General features: G+C 43.4%; 1 protein-coding gene and 1 pseudogene across 5 annotated transcripts in view; both read left to right on the top strand.

Moving 5' to 3' along the window:
* Tjp1 (tight junction protein 1) overlaps positions 1-20,421 on the top strand; it is a 247,469-nt gene that overhangs the window by 117,277 nt on the left and 109,771 nt on the right. The gene's annotated exons all lie outside the window — the stretch shown is intronic.
* Positions 8,126-8,585, top strand: LOC118586026 (annotated as a pseudogene).

Here is a 20,421-nt window from a genome sequence, read left to right as displayed (position 1 = left end):
TAAAATGCTTGGGAAGCCAGCTAGATTTTTTAGCTAGTAAATCACTTAAGACCAAGCCTGATGACTCTAATTCAATCCTCAGGACCCACAGGCAAAAGGGAGAGAACCCAGTGTGTCCTCTGACCTCTCCCTCTCCTCTGCACACAAATACATAATTATAAAATAATAATAGTAGTAGTAGTGTTTTGAGACAAGGTCTCACTGTGTAGCTCAGACTCTCCGGTAACTTGCATTGTAGACCAAGCTGGCCTTGAACCCAGAGATCCACTTGCCTCTGCTTCCTAAGTGCTGGGATCAAAGGAGTGCACCATCACCACCTGGCTGAAATATTATTTATAAATCACTTGGAATTCAACAGATTTTGCTGGGACAGTTGCTTAACTACATGCAAAGGAATAAAGTTAGACTCTTACCTCATACCATATACAAAAATTAACCCAAAATGGGTCATAGACCTGAATTAAGAGCTAAAACTATATGACTCTTGAGGGAAAACAGGAATATATCTTTATGCGTTGGGTTAAAGAATACCTTCTTGTATATGACATTAAGCATTAATGATAAAAATAAACTATATTTCATCCGCACTAAGGACTACTTCAAATGATACTATTAGTAAAGTAAGAAGACAACTCACACAGTTGAAGAAAACATTTGCAGATCATGTATTTGATAAGGATGTAGCATCCACAGTAGACAATGTGTAACAGCCCACAGTAAGAGGACAACTTAATTCAAGTGTCCAAGGCTCTTTCCAGAGAAAACATACAAATGGCCAGGAGACACCAGAAGAGATGCTCCATGTCTCAGGCACCACAGTCCAAGTGAAAGGCCACTTCATAGCCATTAGGATGGCTCTGATTTGAGAGACAAACAGTCTCAAGTGTTGGCAAGTGTGTGGAAGGTCGGGAGGTCTTCTGGGTGCTGGGAGGAATGAAGGATAGGGAAGCTGCTTTAGGAAACAGCTTGCGGGCTGGAGAGATGGCTCAGAGGTTAAGAGTACGTACGGACTGCTCTTCCAGAGGACCCTGGTTCAATTCCCAGCACCCACATGGCAGCTCACAACTGTCTGTAATGCCAGTTTCAGGGGACCTAACACTCATGGCAAAAACACCCAATGCACATAAAATTTAAAAAAGAAAAAAGAAAGAAAAGAAAAGAGCTTGTAGGCTTTAGAAAAATGAAGTTGTGGTTTGGGGATTTAGCTCAGTGGTAGAGCGCTTGCCTAGCAATCACAAGGCCCTGTTCAGGCTTCAGCTCTGGAAAAGAAAAAAAAAAGAAGGAAAAATGAAGTTGTCATGTGACCTAGCAATACCTAAGTTCTTGGGGGTGGGGCCATACCTAAGATAACTGGAATCATATAAATTTAAATTTTTTATCTGAATATTCATAGCAAAATCTGACATAATTATAAATGGAAGCAAGCAAATGTTGACCTACTGAGAATTGATAAACAAAAATTTGTATATCTATACAACAAAATGATGTTTAGAATGTATGGGTATTTAAGGGTTGGGGATTTAGCTCAGTGGTAGAGCACTTGCCTAGCAAGCGCAAGTCCCTGGGTTCAATCCTCAGCTCAAAAAACAAAACAAAACAAAAAAGAATGTGTGGATATTTGAATAAGATTGGTCCCCATAGATTCATATATTTGAATGCTTAGTCACCAGGGAGTCGAACTATTTGAGAAGAATTAGGAGGTGTAGCATGTTGGAATAGATATGGCCTTGTTGGAGGAAATGTGTCACTGGGGATGGGCTTAGAGGTTTCAAAAGTCCATGCCAGGTCCTTTTTTTTCTCTCTGCCTCTGGATCCAGATGTAGCTCCAAACTACTTCTCCAGCACGATACCTGCTGCCTGCCATCTTACTCCATACCATGGTGATTACCAATTATGCCTCTGAAACTGTGAGCCAGCCCCCAATTAGATGCTTTCTTTCATAAGAGTTGCCTTGGCCATGGTGTCTCTTCACAGCAATAGAATATTGACTAAGCCACATTGACTAAGCCAGAATGAAAAGAAACAGAGTACTAATACATGTGGCACTGGGGATAAACCTTGCAAAGATTATGCTGAATGACGGGAGTTGGTGGCACATGCCTTTAATCCCAGCACTCCAGAGGCAGAGGCAGGCCAATACCCAGAACTCACTCTGTGAGTTCGAGGCCAACCTGGGCTCCAAAGCTAGTTCCAGGAAAGGCTCAAAGTTACACAGAGAAACCCTGTCTCTGGAAAAAAAAAATTCTAGGGGTTGGGATGTAGCTCAGTGGTAGAGTGCTTGCCTGGCAAGCTCAAGTTCCTGGGTTCGGTCCTCAGCTCCGGCAAAAAATAAACAAACAAACAAACAAACAAATAAATAAATAAATATTATGCTGAATGAAAGGAGCCAGTCACCAAAGGCTACACATATATCACTCCATTTAAACAAAATGCATGGAATTGGCAAATTCCTAGTACAGCAAATAGATTTGTGGTTTCCAGAGTCTGGGGAATTGCTAGTGTCTGGTAGTGGTGACTGCTAGCTGGCATGAATCTATCTATTTATTTATTTACTTATTTTCTATCTTTTTTTTTTCTAAGACTAGCTCTGTAGACCAGGCTGACCTCAAACTCGGAGATCTGCCTTCTGATTGCTGGGATTAAAGGCACATGCCACCACTGCCCGGTATGAATTTCTTGATGGGGCTCTAAAACTAGAATTAAGTAATGGCAGCTGCACAATTTTATGACTATGTGGAAACCCAAACTATGTATTTTAAATGGGTGAACTTTACATAATATGGACCTTAGCTTAATAAAACCATTTTTTAAGGTCCATTTGAGAATTTCTCTAAAATACACCCGAAAAGAGGACCAGCAGGTATCTCGGGCTCTGCCTACAATGCTCTTTATGATGAGAGCAAGTATGGAATGTCTTCTTGGTTTTTCAGGTGTGGCTGTGCAGATCTGAAGGTGCCTCTCCATAGCTGGGTCATAATAGCATCCTGGGATCCTCTGGGCAGTGGGTCAAGGCACAGAGTGTGAAAGCACAGATACTCAATAGAGAATAAAATGGGGTGTCCTCTGCCAAGTCAGTGTTGAGGATGTGGTAGGTCTGGGGCTGGCTCCACAGCAAGGATGCACGCCCAGAACTAAGGAGATCATTGCCTTCATGTCTGGGCTCTAGGCAAAGCAGAGACAGAGAGCCTGCCTGCCGCCTTCAATCACATGTCCCTGTGGCTCCATTCAGTTAGTGGCCAAAATATCTTTGGAGAAGTCCTGAATTATTTTGTTCCCCTAAGTTGTTTTCTTATTGAACCATAAAAATTAATGAGCATAAACACAAGAATAAAAGCCAACAACAGAATCCATTTGTTTGCCAACATGGGGAGAAATAAAAGTTTATTTCCCGGTTCAGATAGCCAACATAGATCTATGAGCAAATTCTCATCGGCAATCTCATGTTCTCTTGGATGTCATGTTAGTAACAAGACTTTAGATAAATGGCAACTTTTTCCAACCTTAAAAAAAAAAATCTAACAGTTTGGCAGGTGATGGTGGTGGCAGTGGTGCACACCTTTAATCCCAGGACTTGGGAGGCAGAGGCAGGCAGATCTGAGTTCAAGGCTAGTCTGGTCTACAAATCGAGTTATAGGACAGCCAAGACTACACAGAGAAACCTTGTCTCAAAAAACAAAAACAAAATAAAATTTAAAAAAATCTAACAACCTATCCCTTGCCACTTAGGTGCCATCTCCCCATTTCAGGTACACTGGAATATACCTGATATAAATAAAACCTACAACTTCAAGAGCGAAAACGGAAAAGACATGTTGTCTGGGAAACCATTTGAATTTTATTTTATTTATGTATATGAATATTTGGTCTACATGTGTATCTGTGCACCTTGTACATGCCTGTTACCTACAGGGGCCAGAGTTGTGTGATGCCGTGTGGGTGCTGGGAATCAAACCCAGGTCCTCTGGAAGAACAGCCAGTGCTCTTAACTACTGAGGCATCTCTCCAGCCCTGCCATTTGAATTTTTATTGGCTACCTTTTTGTTACTGCATAAACTGCCAAGGTGTCTCAGCCTTGAGGTTTATCCTTGTATACATTCATTATCAAACTTGTGGGTCACAACCTATTCCCCAAGCAGGGTTCTCAAGAAGCCAATTAGAAGAACCAAATTAAAGCAGAAAGCAGACCAAGGACATTTGTAAATTGGGGACTGGTGGCCCAACTTGACCTGGCATGGGTTGTGACCCCAAGTTCCATAAGATTTCTAGGTTGTTTTCTGCAGGCCTGGGGAGTCTTCCCCAGGGTTCTTATGGAGCTAACGTGCATTATTATTTGTGTGTATATGTTTCCACATGAATGTTAGCATCGAGCTTTTAATCTAAGAACAAGGACAAGAACAAAATAAATAGCACAAGCAGAGGCATAAACATGGATAGTCCAAAGGTGATAACAGAATAGAACCATCGTGGTTAACAGAACACTCTAATAATTATAATAACCTCAGAAATGAAGGAATGTTTGGGAAGATCCAAACGAAAATACAGCCTGCTAGTGTGGAGTTTCCTTATTTATCCAGTGTTTCCTTTCTGTTTCGTTTGTTTGTTTGCTTGCTTGCTTTGGGCTATACCAGAGGACTGATCCTAAGGACTTCCATGTATGCTAAGCTAGCCCTTTGCCAATGAGCTGTGTGGCAGGGTTTTTCATTCTTAAGTCTCACAGCCCACCTAATAGCCACTCAGGCTCTCCTTAACACCTTCACTTTATTTGCTTTTTATTTTGAGACAGAATCTCACTACATTGCCCATGCTGGCCTTGAACATTTTTTTTCCCCCGTTTTTTTTTTTTTTGAGACAGGGTTTCTCTGTGTAATTTTGGTGCCTGTCCTATAACTAGCTCTGTAGACCAGGCTGGTCTTGAACTCACAGAGACATGCCTGCCACTGCCTCCCAAGTGTTGGGGTTAAAGGTGTGTTCCACCATGACCAACCAACTGGCCTTGAACTTTTGATCCTCCTGCTTCGGCATCCCAGGTCACTGAGACTGTATGCTAGCACCATCTGGCCGGGCTTGTTTAGCTTGTAATAGTGGACAGAGAATATCCATTATTGTATTTAATTCCTAACAGAATTTCCATCTTGATAGGTGCTTACCACTTACCTTTAAATAATAATGTAGCACAAAAGAGTTCCCTACTTTGTAGTTAGAATACCCCTTCTAGCCTGGTGGTGCTCACCTTTAATCCCAGCACTCATGAGGCAGAGGCAGGCAGATCTGTAAGTTTGAGGTCATCTTGGTCTAAAGACCCAGTTTCTGAACAGCCACATCTACAGAGAGAAACTGACTTAAAAACCAAAACCAAACCAACCAAACAAAAATACCCATGTAGGGGGCTGGAGAGATGACTCAGAGGTTAAGAGCACCTACTGTTCTTCCAGAGGTCCTGAGTTCAATTCCCAGCACCCACATGGTGGCTCACAACCATCTGTAATGAGATCTGACACCCTCTTCTGTGTACATAATAAATAAATCTTTTTTAAAAAATACCCATTTATAAAATGAGTGCAGTGTGTTTCTCTCTATATATATATTAATGTGAATTTTTACTACATTAGATAGTTTAATACATAGCTTATTGTGATACAGTAAAGTAGAAAATATGTATTAGGTTATAGCCACGTTGAGCACACACATAGGTTATGTCTAACAGGATGACACCTGGGAAAATGCCATTTTAGAATACATGCACATTTTGATGATGGGGTGAGTCAAAATGGCCTGCCTCAAGTGAAAAATACATAAATTTAGGAATGATATTTGGGCATATGGAATGGCATTGGAGTAGCATCATATTTTGAAACCCACCACCATAAACCTTTCCCCACGTGTTGAGATCTGTACAGGGAAGTCAGTCTTTCTTTCCTTCTTCTTTTTCGTGTGTGTGTGTGTGTGTGTGTGTGTGTGTGTGTGTCTGTGTCTGTCTGTCTGTCTGTGTTTGTCTGTCTGAGATTTGAATTCAAGGCCTTGTGAATGCTAAGCTCACCCCCCCAAGCCCAAGGCTAGCAGACTGGATCCATTGGATAACCTCAACTGCCTGAATAGATAGGGTATCATTTTGCCAGTGAGGACCTGAGGTTGGCATTTGACTCATGTCTGCTGGGATCCAGGCCCTACACTGTTAGGATCAGACACTGGCAGAAGGCAGAGCACTCTGGGTTCTAGTCTTGCTTTTCCCACTGTGACCTTGTGTGGGTCATGTGACCTCTGGTTCCTCTTATTTTTTAAAACAAAGTATGTGAATTTTATGACTTCAGAATTCTCCAGGCTCAGGAGCCCCTGCAGACAAACTTTTACAGATAACTTGCTGCAACATCTTACCATCATTTGGTTTTGTCTTTTTTGTTTGTTTGTTTGTTTTGTTTTGTTTTGAGACAAAGTCTCTCTAGGTATCCTAGCCTGGCCTTAAACTCATGATGTTCCTTCTTGACCTGCCAAGTATCACTATGTATTATTTACATGTCAAATCAAAATTATTTGCACATCAAAGTCACTAGGAAATGACTATCGATAGTCTATTAATTGAAAAAGTTATTGAACATAGCACTTTCAATTCATCAGTTCACAGTCTTCCTCGGTGTACATGGTAAGGAGTAAACATGTGTGCTTTCTCTAGTATGTTATGGTCTTACCACCAAAGTAATGGTATTTTGAATTGCTGCCTCTGGGTGGTGGTTAGGTCACTGGGACAGACTCCACAAGAGTGGATCGGAGAGAGGAGTGGATTGTTGCTTTTAGGAAAAAGACTCCTGCGCTGCTCTCAACTATGGGAAGACAGAGCGAAAAGAGGGCCATCTCCATTCCAGAAGCAGGGCCCAGAGCTTGACTTGCACCAGAGCCACAATCCTGGACTTCCTATCTCCAGGACTATAAAAATATTAATCTCTAGCTAGGTGTGATGGCACACGCCTTTAATCCCAGCAGTTGGGAGGCAGAGGCAGGTGGATCTCTGTGAGTTCCAGGCCAGCCTGGTTTATAGAGTGAGATCCAGGCCAGCCAGAGCTCCTTAGTAAGATCCTGTCTCAAAAACAAAACAACACACACACACACACACACACACACACACACACACACAGTAGAGAAAGGGAGGGAGGGAGAGAGGGAATCAAAGAGAGAGGAAAAGAAAATGAAAGAAAGATAGAGAGAGAGAGAGAAAGAAAGAAAGAAAGAAAGAAAGAAAGAAAGAAAGAAAGAAAGTTAGTTTTTATTGTTTAAGCCTCCAAGTCTATGGTATTTTGGTGGTATCTACTCAAACTCACTAAGTCAGCAACTTGACATCTCTCAGCAGTGTATTCTTTGTGACTTGTGATGTGGAAAGGCACTGGGGAGCTTCGGGAGCACCCCAAATGTGGTGATGGCTGGAGGTGCAGAGGCAGATGGGGAGACCCACACCCATAGCCAACGGGCACAGACTTGCCTCCATGGGTATTTGCCCCTACACCTTTTTTAAAGGTAGAATAAAACCTGAGCAGCCAACACGTGGCTTTATATAAACCAAGTTGAAAGTAAGAGCTTCTTCCTGAGTGTTTCTTGCCCTTTAGAGACTCGTTTCTTAATGCAGTTAATAGCACTTGACTGAAAGGTACCCTTCAGAACATCATTTCTAATTCCTGAATCATCTCTGTGAAGTTCAGATACTATAGTAACAAGGACTTTTTTGCTCACATGAAATGTCTTCTGTGTGCTCAGAACAAAGGAAGGAGGCTCAGAAGGAAAGCACAGCTTACATTGCTGAGGATGAGAGGGCCAGGATGGGAAGATGGGAGAGACTGAACCCCTATTTACCTCCTGTGTCAGCTTCCCATTTCTGTAAGAAAATAAAGTACCTGAGAACCAACTTCAAAGGAAGAAGCGTTTGTGTGCTGGCTAGTTTTATGTCAAATTGACACAAACCGGAGTCATCTGAGAGGAGGGAGCCTCAGTTAAGAAAATGCCTCCAGAAGATCTGGCTGCCCACAAGCTTGTAGGGGCTTTTCTTAATTAGTGATTGATGAGGGGTGGCTCAGCCCATGGTGGGTGGTGCCATCCCTGGGTTGGTGGTCCTGGGTTCTGTAAGTAAGCTGCTAAGTAAGCCATGAAGAGCAGGTCAGTAAGCAGCACCCCTCCATGGCCTCTGCATCAGCTCCTGCCCCCAGGTTCCTGCCCTGCTTGAGTTCCTGTCTTGACTTCCTTTAGTGATGGACTACAATATGGAAATGTAAGCCACATAAACCCTTTCCTCCTCAAGTTGTTTTGGTCATGGTGTTTATCACAGCAGTAGAAACCCTAACTACCATTCCATCATGCCAAGCCTGCTGAAAAGTCTCTGTGAGCAAGACATACCCTCCTGAACTGAAGACTGTGTGGACAAGAAGTTATCATTGAAGTTGAATGGTGGCAGACATGTACAAGGAATACTATGGGCCTTTGATCCCTTTATGAATCTCGTGATTGATGAGTTTGTGGAGATGGCAACGGGTGGGTAACAGAACAGCATCGGCATGGTCATATGAGAAAACAGCATCATCGTGTTAGAAGTCTTGGAAAGAGTCTAAACGATGGCTTTCCAGCAGAGGCATGCACATCCCTCCCCAAAGGACTGTTTGACTGTGGTGTAGAATTGGGTCATGTACATTTTCATATAAAACTTGGATAAATAAACTTTTATGATTCTCAGAAAAAAAATAAAGAAAAAGAAACTCTAACTAGTACAGATCACTTTGTTTCATAGTCTCAGAGGCTGCAGCCCGTGGGTACTTGGTCCTGTTCCTTCTGGGCCAGTGGCAAAGCAGAACAAGTGTGTGGTACCAGGTACTTCCTAGCTCTTTGTGTCTGGGAAACAGAATGTGGAAGAGAACAAGCTTGGGTCCCAAAGTTCCCTTCATGGGCACACTCCTGATGACCTAACTTCCTCTAACTAGGCCCTGCCTCCCAAAGGGCCACCACCCTCCTTCCCATGGTGCCATGGGCTGGAGACCAAGACTTTAACCCAGGAACCTTTGGGAGACATTTCAGATCCAAGTCATAACACACCCAAGAGGACACATAGTTGCAAAGCTTCAAGGGATGTGGGTGGAGCGTCCACAGTGAGTGGGCTGTTTGTATTTGTGAAGCGGAAAGCACCATTGCTGCTTCTGTGATCCCTCTCCCTCTCCCTCCTTTTCATTTTCTTCTTGAGAGAACTCAGACTGTTCTAGTTTGTAGGGTTGCTGCATCTCAGCTTTCTGAGTTAGGGCTGTTCTGCATTATCTGGTGATAATATATTTTTTTAACCTCTTCCTTTTTTTAATTGTTTTTTTTAAAGATTTATTTATGTATTATGCATACAATGTTCTGTTTGCATGTATACCTGCAGGCCAGAAGAGAGCACCAGGTCTCATTACAGATGGTCGTGAGCCACTATGTGGTTGCTGGGAATTGAACTCAGGACCTCTGAAAGAGCAGTCAGTGCTCTTAACCTCTGAGCCATCTCTCCAGCCCTCTTTACCTCTTTCTTTTCAGTCTACTCTTATCCCAAACTGTCTCATTGCCTCCCACCCTTAAGTTCCCTAGTCTGCTTCTTCTTCTGTTTTTATAGTTTCAAATGATGGTTTGTATCTATGTGTACACACATACACAGATAATTCTGAAGGTCAGAGAAGTTAACTCCAAACACTGGAGTCTTGCAGGCACTACAAATTATACTGGCTATCAACCAGTGATTAAATCTGAGTTGACAGCATCTGGGAGGTCACTTTAACATTGTGCCAGGGGAGGGGTGAGCATTTCCACCATGAATAAAATCTGCTGTAGTGGTTGGAAAGAGAATGGCCCCCATAGGCTCATATGTTTGAATACCTGGTCCCCAGTTACTAGAACTCTTGAGGAAGGATTAGGAGGTGTGACCTTGTTGGAGGAGGTGTGTCACTGGCAGTAGGCTCTGAGATTTCAAAAGCTCAGGCCAGGCCCAGTCTCTCTTTCTCTCTCTGTCTGCTGTCTGTGGATCAGGATGGAATCTCAGCTACTGCTGCAGTACCATGCCTGTCTGCTTCTCACCATGATGGTTATGGACTAACCCTCGACAGTAAGCCAGCCCCAGTTAAATGCTTTCTCTAATAAGAGTTGCTTGGTCATGGCGGCGTTTCTTCACAACAATAGAACAGTGAAGACATCTTCATATTCTGTAAATCGTAGCATAGCACTGGCAAAACGAAAGTACCTCCGGATTAAAGAAAATAAAACAGAGAGGGGGCATGAGAAGAAAGAAATCTCTAGACTTCTGAGTCCAGGTTTTTCTGACTGGTGCAGCTGGTGGTAATTGCAGGGTCACCCGGGATGTCTAAGTTTGGTAGAGAAGGATGACACGCTGAAGCAGCCTGGCTGGGCTTGGGGATTTTGCAACACTTGCCTTGAGCTTCAGGTTAGTTCTTGGCCGGAATCCACTTGGGATCCTTTCACAAAGGCCGTGCAGTTGCAGCTGACCTCCATCCTGTTCAGATCCGCTGTCATCAGGGTTAATAACCGTCTTCCGTGGAAAATGTGTGTGGAGTCCGGAGCAGTCATCTCCCTCCAGAAGCCCAAGGAATTCCAACCCATCGGGGATTTCCAGAAACCATCTGACATATCTGTCTGTGAGATAGATCTGTCCCTCCCCTGCTGCTAGACTGAAAGATAGCACTTTCCACACATCAAAAGTCCAGGCAAGATGGCTAGGAACCTGCTCCTGCACTGGGGAAGAGGGACAGCCATCTTCCTCCTCAGGCTCTGCCCCTCCCCTCCCCTACTTCCCATCAACCCAGTACTGACCATTAGTCCTACTCCACCATTTTTCTTCCTTTTATGGAACAGTCATCATTCAGAAAGTTTTATTTATTTATTATTTATTTATTTATTTTGGTTTTTCGAGACAGGGTTTCTATGTGTAGTTTTGGTGACTGTCCTGGATCTCTCTCTGTAGACCAGGCTGGTCTCGAACTCACAGAGATCTGCCTGGCCCTGCCTCCCAAAGTGCTGGGATTAAAGGCGTGCACCACCACCACAGGCCAGAAAGTTTCTTATTTGTAAACTTAAGTAATTTTTATATACTAAAATCTACTCGCCGCTTTAAACTTCATTATTCCATGTTAAGTTACAGTGACCATCCCTAATCCAAAGTTGTCAAAATCCTCTCCAGTATTTGTTTTACATTTATTAAGAAGTATTTAAGTCTATAGAGGTCCAAATTCTGGCATGGTTGCCTTCACCCACAGGAGAGTGTGCTCCCTGTCTGGTGGAGCTTGGGGGACCACTCTGGTGTGTTTCCCCATGGGTATCCTCTTCTCCTCAGTCTTTGTATCTGGCATCGTGTCAGCTTCTTCTTTCTCTGACAGACCTCCATGTCACTTGGAGAAGAGCATTTGTCCTCAGATTTAGGTCCCATCACAAGAATCCAGGATGAATGACCCTACCCCCGCCCCACCCCCGCCACTCCCAGGTCCTAACTATACCTCCAAGCACACATTCTAATGGTTAGGGCCTATCTTATTGTAGAAGCCACCCTGCAGTGTGCAGACCATCTCTCTTGTGACCTTCTTTTTGCATTATATATTTACATATAGAAATATAGAAATATTACATTTTGCACATAAACCTTGAATTTGATGAAATGCATGTTTACAAGTGGGAAATAACGTGACAAGAGGGTGGCTTGGTCATGTTGCAGGATAACTGAAGAAGCACAATGACACTGGTTTTCTTTTCCTTTCGCTCTGCTTTTGTCTGGTTTTGTTTTGTCTTTCCAGACAGGGTTTCTCTGTATAGCTGTAGCTGTCCTGGAACACAGAGATCCTCCTGTGTCTGCTGAGATTAAAAGTGTGTGTCACCACTCCCGGCTTACATATTGGTTTTCCTCAGCAAGATTCACGGCAGTCTGTGGTGATGTCATGCAATGCAGATTCAGTATCTCGACTTAGATGTAATCTCTTTTTAAAAGACACCACTGACATTTTATCAGTATGTAATGCAGAATAGCATTGTGTAAGCCATTCCCAGCAAAGAAGTTTTTATGTCGGAAGGTTTGAGTTTTGATTACGGAAATTGCTTTCAGGATCCTGAAGATAAGCACATTTACAGACCTGGTGAGACTGTGTGTTCCAGAACTTTGAATGTCATTTTTTAGGAATGTACTTTATTTTACTTTTGATATCTTGATAAGTAACCCCACAGGACACAAATTCCTCTTACTCAGTTTTTATAGCAAGGCTATTATGTTAAGGATGATGTCTACAGAGGAGAAATAGAGCCACCTCCAAGAGTGTGTCACTCTTAACCAGGGTAGTGGGGCACACATTGAATCCCAGCACGGGGGAGGCAGAGGCAGGCAGATCTCTGAGTTTGAGGCCAGCTTGGTCTACAGAGTGTGGTCCAGGACAGCCAGGGCTATGCAGAGAAACTTTGTCTCAGAAAACAAACAAACAAAAGAAACAAAAACAGCAACAAAAGCAAAAAAACAAAAAAAAAACAAAAACAAACAAACAAAAAAAAACAACAACCGGTTTGCCACTCATTATCCAATCTCTGTGTGTATATATTTATATCTTTATATCTGAGTGTATGTGGTATGCATCTGTACACATGTGTACACACATGTGAAGAGACCAGAGGTCAGCACTGGTGTCTTCCTCTGTTGGTCCTTTCTTAGTTTTTGAGGCAGGGTCTCTCACTGAACCTGGAACTTAAATTTCAGAGAGCCCCTTGTGTGTAGCTGATTCCTCCAAGATTGAAACCATCTATCCTGCAGTATAGCTCATGAAGACAGGAAGTAAACAACTCAAAATAGCTTCAGGAAGTCCCTGAAACTGACCAGATTGTCTAGCTTCTTCCTACCCCAAGAGTATGTAAGCAGTAAAGATCCTTGAGTGTCACCCTTGTTGTGGGATATTCACCAGAGAACACTGCTCAGACATGGGTTGAAGCCAATAAAAAATCTCTATTAGCTGGCCAACAACTCTATTGGGTTTTTGAGATCCCAGTGTAGCCCCGAGCCTTTCTCAGGGAAACCTTTTAAGCATAAAAACGAAGTTCTGGGTTGACATACTTCAGTTAACAAGAACAGTTAGTCAGAAGTGGAACCACAGATGCCCAAAAGCAAGGTTAGTACATTCAGAGACTTTCCCAGAACTGTGGACTTTGATGGATCAGGTCTTTGTTTTCATCTTTGGCAGGTGCTGCTGTCCACCTGCTGAGTTTTACAAGCTGGATGACATTTCCACCATGGAGTCAGTTGTGTTAGAGTCAGGGGTTGGGGGAGCTACTAAGGCCCTGGGCCCTGTTATAACTCTCAGACAAGCCCAGTACCTGGAATAAGCTGACCTGGAATAAGAGACCAGCTGAGCTGCTGGAAAAACTGATCTACATGGCCAGTTCTAGACCAACCAAGTCTGTAAAGGAAGGGATAAAGAACACTTCTTTAAAAAGAGTGTGGTGGCTTTAGTCCTAGTATTTAGGAGGCAGAGGAGGATGGAATCTATGAGCTGGGTGCCAGCTTGATATATATATTCAGTTCCAGGCTTGCATATCTCAAAAAAAATTGGAGAGAGACTGTCACCAAATGCGCTGTATCAACATTGGTATCCTGTTGGTGGTATAATATGTATGTCTACAAACTTTTACCAATGGGTGATGCTGTACAAAATGAATAAGACTTTTCTCAATATTCAGCTCTCTCTTTCCCTCTCTCTCCCTCCCTCCTTCTCCCTCTCTCATATTAAGTTATGTTTAATTGTATCCCCTATGTAGTTTCTTGGATCTACCAACATAAAAAAGACATTACATATTTCTAATGGGATTCTTTTAGTTTCTTCCTTCTTTTTCTTTTCTTTTCTTTCTTTCTTCCTTCCTTCCTTTCTTTTTTTCTTTTTCTTTTTTGAGACAAGGTTTCTCTGTATATCCCTGGCTGTTCTGGAACTCCATCAGTAGACCTCAAACATCTGCCAACTGCATCCTGAATGCTGGGATTAAAGGTATGTGCCACCATGCCTGGCTGCTGATATCACCTTTTTACAACTGTGTCTGCCCATCTCTAGCTTCCCTCTTCCCTGCAAGCAAACCCCTAGTCACTGGACATGACAGATTTATCTTTCATTCCTAAAATGCTATCATTTCAAAATGCTGCCTAAACAGAATCAAGCTTTCTAAGCAGTGTAGAACTTTGGGGACTGGCACCCTTCATCATCATTTCCTAGTGACTGATCTAAGTTACTGCAGCTCTTTGGTGTGGTTCTTTCTATTACTAACAGAACACAGTTGGTTTGACCAGTTTACTGGTTGGAGAAATGCTGGGCTAATTCCAGTTTTGAGATCCAGTGAAAGCTGCTGAGAACATTTGTGTGCATATCTTTGTAAGAACCGCAGTCTTCACTTCTGTGGGATAAATGCCCAATGATGCAATTTATTGCTGGGTCTGGTAATTGTATGTTTAGTTTATGAGACACTGCCAAACTGTTTTCCAGAGTGACTGTGCCATATTACACCACCCCCTACCACCAATCTTGAGGTGATCCTGTTTTTTTATATCCTCTTCATTGTTTGATGGTGTCAGCAAATAGGTATATTACTTACAGATTCGTGGTTTTAATTAGAATTCTTCCGAGGGCTAGTGAAGGCTGGTGATGTTGATCGTCTTGGAAGAGCTTGCTAGCCATCTGACTGTCCCCATCAATGGAATGTACTTGTTTCTTATTTGGATTGTTTTACTACTGTTGTGTTTTAAAGATTTGTTATGTATTCTAGTCTTGTTAGATATGTGGTTTATAAATATTCTCTCTTAGTTTGTAGCTTGTATTTTCTTCCTCATGGTCTTTAGCAGAGCAAAGAGTTTTACATTTTGATGTTGTCCAGTCTTTTTTTATTATTTCCTTTTGTGAACTTTCCTATTTGGTGTCTATTCTAATTTTTGTCTGGCTTTAGAGACCGAAGATTTTTCTCTATTTTCCCACCCGCTAATGGCTTTTCAGTTCCACTCTGAATCCTCTTGTCCATTTTGTATAAGGTGTAGAGTTCTTGTCCCGACTTATGTTTTTATCTGGATGCTCAGTTGCCCTAGAACTCGTTCTTCACAGGACTTTCCTTCACCCACTACTGGTTTTGTACCTTTGTCAAATATGGGCATATTTCTGCAGATTCATTCTGGGATCCACTGATTTTCTTCTATGTACTCTCCGTTGGGATGTTTGCAATCTTAACTACAGCTAAATGATATGTCTTGAAGTCTGCTAGATTAATCCATAACTTTTTCAAAATCATTTTAGCCATTTTAATTCCTTTGCATTTTGACTGACATGCTTGTTTAAATATTTGATAGAGAAGGGCGGTGGTGGTGCATGCCTTTAATCATAGCACTTGGGAGGCAGAGACGACAGACAGATCTCTGTGAGTTTGAGGCCAGCCTAGTCTACAGAGCTTGTTCCAGGACAGCCAGGGATACACAAGGAAGCCCTGTCTCGAAAAACCAATATATATATATATATATACTCTGTGTAGATGTAACAGTCTTATTAAATAAGAAACACAGAGCCAAATGCAGAGTTAAAAGCCCAAAAGGTCAGAGCAGTAGCTGAGAGCTGAGACTAAAAAGCCTTTCTTACCCTTCACTGCTGCCGTCCTTCCCCCTCAGAAAGAGACCTACTTCCTGTGTGTCTGTCATTTTATTGACTTTCTGTTCTGCCTTCTTATTGGTTGTAAACCCAGCCACATGACCTCCTCATCACTGCCTGTCTATACAACAGACCTCCAGGTCTCTATGGTTGGTATGGAGATTAAAGGCGTGTGTCTCCATGCTGGCTGTGTCCTTGAACACACAGAGATCTGCCTGTCATGTGATCTGGATTAAAGGTGTGCACCACCAGTGCCCGGCTTCTGCTATGGCTTGCTATTAGCTCTGACCCCCAGGCAACTTTATTTATTAACACACAAATAAAATCACATTTCAGTACAAATGAAATATCACCATAGATCTGTAATGATACTGGGCTTGCGATGTAAAAACAACAATTTCTTGTTGTTTCCCCTTTTACTTGTGTTAGTCTTGCCGAGAATTTGTAGATTTTATCAACACCCAGACCCAAGAAACAGCCTTTCTCATCTCTCTTCGACACCTGTCCTCTACCGGCAATATTAATGTCTGCTTGTACTCTGTCTTTTGCTTCAGTTGGACTGGGTTTTCTCATTTTCCCACCTTATTTTTTTTTTTTTTTTTTTTTTTGCTTTTCGAGACAGCGTTTCTAACTGCAGCCCTGGCTTTTCTAGAACTTGCTCTGTGTACCAAACTGGCCTCGAACTCATTTTCTCACTTTCTTGTTAGTTTGAGACTTTCTGCTTCCTTTCCTTCTTTTTACAATGCTGGAGATAGAACCCAAGGTCCGGTATGTGCTACACAGGCACCTGTCACTGAACGACATCCCGTTTCTTCTCTGTGCTTTAACGGGAGCATTTTACAGTTCTAAACTCCCTTCTTAGCCACCACTCTAATTGAATCTCCATGTTTTACACACACACACACACACACACACACACACACACACACACACACACACACGCTTTTCCAAGATAAGGTTTCTCTGTCTAGCCCTGGCTGTACTGAAACTTGCTGTATAGACAGACCAGGCTGGCCTCAAATTCAGAGATCTGCCTGCCTCTGCCTCCTGAGTGCTGGGATTAAAGGCTGCGCCACCACACCTGGCATTCAGTGTTTTATATTTTCTAAAAAGGTGTATTTATTTATTAGTGTGTGTGTGTGTGTGTGTGTGTGTGTGTGTGTGTGTGTGTGTGTAGTCCCATGGGGGCATGATCTCTTGGAGATGAAGTTACTGGCAGTTGTGGACTGGCAATTATAGGCCTCCTGACATGGATGCTGAGAACCAAATTTGAGTCCTTTGGAAGAGCAACACGTGCTCCTAACTGCAGGGCCATAGCTCCAGCTCCATTACACATCTTTTTAAAAATGCACTTCTGTTTCAATAAACTATGTATGGTTTGTGATTTCATTTGAAAATTCTTATGTGACCCATTTGTTACTTCCTTGTTATTTTGCGTTTTTTGATAGTGTTTTCTGAATCACAGGCTGGCTGTGAGCTCCCTCTGTAACTAAGGCCGACCGTGAATTCTTGATCCCCCTGCATCTACCTCCTGTATGCTGGGATGACGAATGTTGTACCCCACCTTTAGCTGGCCCTTGGCTGGTTAGCAATGCGGTTTCTGCATGGTCAGAGATTTTTTTTTTAATGTGTCTGCTATTGTTTTCTAATTGGATTTCATTAATGGCAGAGAATGCCACATGCATGACTATAGTTATGTGAACTTTTTGAGGCACATTTTATAGTCCCAAATACTGCTTTTCTTGGTGACACTTCCATTGAGCACTTGAGAAATGTTGCCTTTGGCCCAGGTTGGGTCAGCAGTCTGTTTTGGCTTCTGCTAGGCTGTGGTGTCCGTTTGCCTCTCCCAGGGTGCTGGGTGTCTGAGAGAGGACTGAGATCCAGCTAGGATGGTGGATTCCTATCTATGCGTCTCTTCAGCTTTATCAGCCTGTGCTTCCTGCGTGGTGAGGCTCTGGTACTTGGTGCACATATGTCTATATTTTAACTTCATGTTGTATTAGGCATATCTTAAAATGTTGAAAACTCTAGTTCTCACTATTAATGATTGTCTATATTGTTTGATTTTTGTTTTTCAAGACAGGGTTTCTTTGTTTAGTCCTTGCTGTCCTGGGACTCACTATGTAGACCAGCCAGGCTGGCCTCGAACTCACGATTGCCTCTGCCTCCCAAGTGCTGGGAACAAAGGCACCCAGCTATTGGATACATGTTATAGTAGTAGCTGGAGATGTAAAGACACATTTTAACAAATTTAGCATCAGCAGTGCAATAGCTACTGACCATTCCAACAGGACTTCTTTCTTATGTATGATGAACTGATGGTGCTTTAGTTTGCCTTTTTATTTTTGTGGGTTCAATTTTTTTTTTCAATTTAATTTTCTAATTAGTCTACAAGGCAGCTAAGTCTCTTTGAAAGGAATTCATTTATGCCACTCCTAGGTTTTGACACCAGATGAATAAAAAGGAAGGAAGAAAGGAAGGGAGGGAGGGAGGGAGGGAGGGAGGGAGGGAGGGAGGGAGGGGGGCACGACTGCTCCTAAGGAGTTGAAGATTTTATTATAGATGTAAGGGAAAGCACAGACAGAGACATCTGGAAGAGTACAGAGTGAACATGCCCAGCAGACTGAACTGGGCCATGTGAGGAGAGGAGAGGGGAGAGGAGAGAGCCCGAAGCCAAGAGGCCAGGATTTGGGGAAACCAAGAGTGGTAGCCAAGAGGCAAAAGGCTGCCATAGCCAAAATGGCTGGGTTGTATAGAGAGCAGAGAAGCTGGGGGAAGGGAAGCCCAGCCCAGTCTGAAGAGTTTAGGGTAGGGGGCTGGGCATGCTAGCCAGGATGTCTCCACAGCAGGCACTGAGGATGCTGAAGAGGTGATGTTGGACATCAGACAGCATCCGCTTTGATATGCTAATAGGCACCACTGTTAGCCATTTGTCCTGTGTTTCCTTGAGACCTAACATTGTTGTTCCTTTATTTATTTATTTGTTTATTTGTTGTTTATTTATTGGCTGCCCTCCTCCATACAGTCACCCCTTCCCCGTATCTACAGGTGTTATAGTCATCCCTTCAGGAAGTGGAGCCTAGTTCCTCTGCCCTGAACGTGAGAGGGACTTAGGGATTCACTTCTAACCGAATAAGGCAGCAGTGATGGTGGATGGTGTAGGCTGGTTCCACAGAGTGGTTTTTCCCTCTTGGATCAGTCTCGGGCATTCACGACGCTCCTGGAGTGGTCTGGGTGGTGGAGAACTGAGATCTGCCAGCAGCTGTGCTTTAGAGCTATCTGGAAAGCCAATCTAGTCTTCAGCTGATGTGGCTCTGGTGCTACCTGTGTGTGCTACCCTAACTTTGTAAGCGCCCCTGGGCTACAGCTCCATCCAACTAAACTACTCCCAGGTGCCTGGCTTCCTCAGCTCATTTCCCGCAGGATTCTGAAGGCTAGGCATATCATAAAGGAAGAAATGTCTCTCTCAGCTTCTGAGGTTCGGGGGTCTGAGATCAGGACCTCAAGAGGCCTGGTTGCTGCATGGTAACATGGCGGAAGGATCACATGCTAAGAAAGAGCAGACTGCTGGCTCCCACCTTCTTTCCTCCTCTCTGAAGCCGTCATCCATCATGTCCCCACCCTTGTGACCTCATCGGACCCTAGCCGCCTCTCCAGGTTTGGACCTTCAAATACCAGGGTTGCGTTTATCCCATGAACTCTTCTAGGGCACCATAGTACCAGCCTTTAGAAACTGTATGAATACTGTTGAGTTTTGTGGATCTAGTCTTTCTGTTTATTTTCCAAGTCCACATGCATGTGCGTGTGTGTGTGTTCATTTACGTAAATGCACATGTGTGCGTGTGTGTAGACATGTGCAGTCACAGCACATATGTGAGGGTCACAGGACAACTTGCAGGTCCTTTTGACCTTGCAGATTCCAGGCATGGAACTGGGCTTGTAAGGCTTGGTGGTAGGCACTTTTTGTTCTTTTAAGCCACCAATTTTGTTGTTGTTGTTGTTAGGCTGTGTGTGTGTGTGTGTGTGTGTGTGTGTGTGTGTGTGTGTGTGTGTATAGATAGTATTTCACAGTATGTTGCAGTAAATGGTCACTGACTATTTACTGTTTCTTCAGGCTTTTCTATGACTTAGTCATGTGTTCTCAGATGACAGCTGGCCCCTTAAGCTCCAGGCTCCCAGTTTCCCTTCACCTGCTTAGCTGTCTGGAATGAGTAAAGGAATGGGTCTTTTTACGCAATCTGCAGCTGTCTCCCCTATGTCCAGCTAACTCTGTGTTTCACAGTCCCGATATCAGACCATTTGATGAGTACAGGAGGTACCGACTTTCTGACTATGACGGCCCCAGTCAGGCCCTGGAGGAGGACCTGGCAGAGAAAGCAGTGCTGTTTGAGTGGGGCTGAGTAGGGGAGCAGCAAGGAGGTACTGGGAGGACCCTCCCTTGGAGTGGACTGGATGGGAAGGAGACATCAGACATGACCAGGTGGAAGATCCAGTCTGCAGCCCATTGGCCAGTTTAATTGTTTTTGAGACAGTCTCACTATAGCCTTGGCTGGCCTGGAACTGGCTGTGTAGACCGGGCTGTCCTTCAACTCATAGAGATCTGCCTGCCTGTGCTTCCTTGGTGGTGGGATTAAAGGCATGTGGCACTACACCCACCTCTAATTTCATTTAGAAGTTAACTTTGAAGGCATATAAAGAGAAGGGAGCTGGGCATGCTGTTCCTGGTGGTGGTAGGTGAGTACTAGCATGCCCGAGGCGCAGTTTCCTCCTTATGATGACC

The sequence above is a fragment of the Onychomys torridus genome, chromosome 1, assembly GCF_903995425.1.
Source record: "Onychomys torridus chromosome 1, mOncTor1.1, whole genome shotgun sequence".
Classification (NCBI taxonomy): domain Eukaryota; kingdom Metazoa; phylum Chordata; class Mammalia; order Rodentia; family Cricetidae; genus Onychomys; species Onychomys torridus.
The sequence above is the reverse complement of the archived record's forward strand: the minus strand, read 5'-3'. Positions and strand labels throughout refer to the sequence as shown.